At 36.0% G+C, this 4,833-nt stretch overlaps 1 non-coding gene across 1 annotated transcript; it reads right to left on the bottom strand.

The window, feature by feature from the left end:
• Positions 1-441: 441 nt before the first annotated feature.
• On the bottom strand, positions 442-524 carry trnal-cag (transfer RNA leucine (anticodon CAG)). Its single transcript has one exon. It is a non-coding gene; the product is annotated as a tRNA-Leu (tRNA).
• Between the last annotated feature and the right edge of the window lie 4,309 nt (positions 525-4,833).

The raw sequence follows: 4,833 nt of genomic DNA, 5'->3' as shown, positions 1-4,833 counted from the left end.
AAAGAGAAGAAGAGATAAGAAATAACCATCATTCACTCTGCCTCATACATAAAACACTCAACATGTTATAAAACATACGTATTAAAATAAAAATAAATAAGCTTTCTGTCATATAAAACATATTAAATCAGCATTATAACTGTCCTGTTTTTCTTCTTTACCGTAATGACAATAATATAATCACTAAGTACAATAAATGAACGTCGTTTGTCTTCTTGTATTTTGCATCTTGCAATTTTCTCTTATATAGTAGTTTTTAGTTTTTATGGTCGTGTTGCCTGTTTAATATGTGGCATATGGCGTTTTTGTGTACGTTTTTAGGGTGTAATTTATGTGTGTCGGGAAACACGTACAGCACAAAACACGTTTCGGAGCACGGGTGGGTAATTTGTTCCTGCTTCTGACAGTGTAAAATGTGAGATCGATGGAAGAAAAGGTTGATGTCAGAAGTGGGATTCGAACCCACGCCTCCAGGGGAGACTGCGACCTGAACGCAGCGCCTTAGACCGCTCGGCCATCCTGACGTAGTTCGCTGAAGGATAAACTTTGCTTTATATAGAAAGTATAGATGAATTCCATGTTTTTAATGTTTCGTTTAATTATTATGGAGATTATAGCAGCACAATACATAATTATTTACCACAATAACCTGTTTTTGTGTGATTTATGACATCAATAGAGCTGTGGATCATCAGCGACCGCGGCTCAACTTTCAAACATGGCTCTCTGGCTCTCTCTGCTGTTTACTTCAGGTTATGCTACAATGTACTTTCACTATTGAAATTAGTTGTTGATGAAACTGGTTATTGATTTTTGAAAGCAACTTCCAATACTCTAAAATACTAAAATCTGCACACATATCTCAGAATGACCCACAACTAGAAAACAAAACTGGCCAGAATACAGTCTGACTGATTAGACACACATATGCTAATGCTAACACAAACCTAATCTATGGCTCAGGACATTTTCACACCATGCAATGCATTCATAGTGACAAAATCTATGTCTTGTGATGCAAAGATAAAAGATAAAGCAAAGTGTATACATTGCGCTATAAGAGGTCACTAACACTAACTGCTTTCACATAGGCTACTGCAGCTTTTAAACTTTAAACCCAACTGAATGTTTTTGAGAAAATGGAGTATTGTTCGAGACAGTACTTTCTACCAGCATCATCAAAACACCAAGTGATTACATTTCTCACACAGAACAGTCTGTCTAATAATTCATATTAGTTGTTTCAAAATGTATGCTGTGAATTGTCACAGCAGTGTGACAGCGGACAACCGGGGCGCTTCAGCTGGATCAGGAGGTGTCAGAATGTAATCAAACCACACAGACATGGGCTTGTCCCTTCACAGTCTGCCTAGAGGACAGAGAGGAAGCAGAATAGGCAGGCAGTGTGAGCCAGACAGGCTAACAGATAGACTGACAGGATGTGATGTAAGACACACACATATATACACGCAGACTTAGCAATGGGAAAGAAATGTAGCTTGAAATGTATTTGTAAAAAAGGTTGAGAGGCGTCTCCTGCTCCACAAACAGTCTTTTCTTTGTTTCTCTCTCATGTTTTCTCACTTGGTGACTCGAGAGTATGAAGAGCCATGGTTAATATTATTAGTCACACACCTGTGCTTTTCCTACTATGACAAGTCAAAATGTCTGCTGTGACAAAGGCACAAGCAAATACATACAGTACATAGGCTACTATACAAATATATAAAGCGGAGTACATACAGTGTAATAGGATTGCAGTGGTTAGTACCTGTCATAGCGCTGAAACAGACTCAGAGACTCTGAACAATGTGGGGTAATGTAGAGTTTGTGTCACTCCAGAGTTACAGTCATCACCAGTTTTCCAGCTAACAAATACAGTTCAAATCATCATATAAGTAGTAATTACAATTGGAAAACTGAAAGTTCCAGTATATCTCACTTAGTAGTGCCAGGTAATGGTACATGTACGTATGTTTTTATTTGTACGTATTGTATTACTTTGTCTTTACAGTTTATTTTCTCATAAGATCCATCTCACACAGGTGATTAATGATGCTTCATTTTAACATTTTTCCTCAAAAAATGGTAATTAATTAAACTGATTTCAGCATTCAGACATTTGACTTTCTAACCTTGCACCTCATGACTGATGGTTTTCATCCTAGTCATTTAATAATCAGGGTCTAAAAACAAGCTGTGATTTGGACCAGGACCAGGATGGGACCAAGAAAGATGTTAAATTTGGCAATTCAGTTAAGTAAGAAATGCAAGAAATGAAATGCCACTGAGGAGGAATGTGAATAAAAAGCGCAAAATCAAATGTGCTTATATATTTGCCATCTAGAGGCTATTAGCTGTTTTGTTTGTGTGCATTTCTAAGTGGGCATCTTTTGCCAGGCTTGATCCCAAAGTCAGCAGTTTTCAAATTCGACACATAGTGGCTTTAAGGTAATTAAATTAACACTGTGTCCAGCATTTCTTTGTGGATATGGACCTGGTCATCCTGTATCATTTAAATGAGCTAATCTGCATTTACCCTGTAATATGATACTTGACTGCTGCTTTCATTTTGCCAGTTATATATTTTCTTTTACATTCACATCCAGTAAATGTCACATTATATCACAATATAAGATGTGTCAGTTTCAGCTCAAAAGCTTTCACTAAAATCCAGCAATTATCGGGGTGCGTCTCTTGTGGACAACCACAGTGGTGACTCCTTTCACTTCCTTCAGCCTGTCAGAGTCAAAGTCCACCAGGAGCTTCCTCACTCAGGTCCACATATTTATAATGGAAATCAGATTAATTCATGAGCTGTGTTTCAAACATGGACCAATTATAGCCTAGGTGGCTTATGCTACAATTGGGTTTTTACAATTTTACAAGGCCGATGGTCTGGCTTTCATGTTCCAGCACTTATGTTGTTTTCATGCATTTAAAAAAATGCATATATGTCACCAAAGGCAAAATCAAAATTGCACCATGCGATGGCAAACTCAGATTGGATGTCATGCCTGAGGAAGCATTGACCAGCATTGAATTTGTCAACACTCATAAATTGACCATGAATATTTGACATTTTATTAATTGAATTTGAAAATATAGTCCTCTCATGACACGGCCCTTTGCTTTATTGTCTTTCAGTTTACCAAGCAAAGATTTGGTGGTTCTCATCTTGCTGCTGCAAAGACAAATCTTATTAGAGCCAGAAAAGTAACCAATGTAAAGAGAGATCAAATAGAAACTGATTAAACTGGGTTATTAATACAAGTTACTTAGACTGAATGCTTTGTGCCTAGTATACTCTGGCACTGATACTGCATTTACACTGTACATTTCAACTAATATTTCTTATTTATACTATTCTTGCATTTTAACACATTTATAGATCCCATTTCTCAGCGTTATTTACATGGTCGTTATAGATTGTAGTATGATGCACATATTTTTACATATTTCTTATTTTTTCTATATATATTGTATATATTTCAGTATAATACATACTTCTTATTTTCTATTTTTCTTATAATTTCTCTATGCTTATATATATTTCTATCCTAGAAAGTGAAAAACTGTAATGTGACCCAATTTCTGATCCATAAAGTATTTCTGATTCCGATTCTGATTTACAGACCCAAGTCACCGACCCCACTGAAGGAAGTACCAGCTCTCTAGGCAGCATTGCTGTCTCAGTGAGTAATGATATAACTCACTGTTAGAATATAGTTAAAGATAATATAAAATAATAATGTTTAATTTAAAGCAGCTATATGAAATAATAACTTAAGTGTAATTGTATCCAAAAAACAAACTTAATTAGTCACTTAATGTAGGTGGCTTGAGAAATATTCTTGTATCAACTTAAAATAAACAATTTCCAAAAATGTTCTTCTTAGGGTAAGGTTCCCATCTATTGCAAAGGTTGAATATTTACCAAAACAGTACTTTACCGCTTATGAAGTCTTGTTTGATGCTGGGCTTGAGACAAAGCTGGATTACGGTAAGAACCGTGCACTCCCCACCACCAACACGTTCATATTGATTTCCTGTTCATTTAAAACACCTGTTGCTGTGCTGCTTATTATCACATGAATAGAACTTATATGACACCCTTGTGGTCAGAGTGAGCTATATACAGACAAATTTAATATTCAAATTCAAATGGCTCCTACATTAAGGGTTGATTGTGCTGTAAATGCTATGAATTTTTTTTAACAAATTTGAGTATATTTCTTGCAATGCTTTTACAGGCTTCAGAGCCTCAGATAGATGCTCAAGCTTCAGTGCATGTCCTCTGTCCCATAGCAGTGTGTTCCACTGTGTCTTAAGTGTTAAATTTACGTCATGTAGTCAAAGCCCAGCTTTCTGCGAAACGAGTACTTTTACTTTTAATGCTTTAAGTAAATGTAGCCAATAATACTTTTGCTTAAGTAGGATTTTTAATGCAGGACTTTTACTTGTTATTGAGTATTTGTACATGTTGGTATTTCTACTTGAGTACTTCTTCCACCATTACTTATATTGTATGTCAGTTTATAGTGATGAGGAAATTGGAAACCCACCCACTACCTCTGGTGAAGGTAGTGGGTGGAGAAGTAGACTGCTTATAAAAAGTGATACCAGCTAATTGCACCACTATTGTTGGTTTTGTCATCAACATTTTTTTACCACAGGAACACAAAAATGACTCACAGTCACAGAATAAAGTACAGCTGACAATATGGCATTTACATTGATATTGTGAAATATCAACGTAAATGCCAGAATATATTTGGATATCATGTCTTCCATCTACTGCCAACAGCTTTGGATATAAAGATGAAACAGAGC

The sequence above is a fragment of the Thunnus thynnus genome, chromosome 5 (genome assembly GCF_963924715.1).
Source record: "Thunnus thynnus chromosome 5, fThuThy2.1, whole genome shotgun sequence".
Lineage (NCBI taxonomy): Eukaryota > Metazoa > Chordata > Actinopteri > Scombriformes > Scombridae > Thunnus > Thunnus thynnus.
Note: the sequence above shows the minus strand (reverse complement) of the source record. Positions and strands in the feature narration are given on the sequence as shown.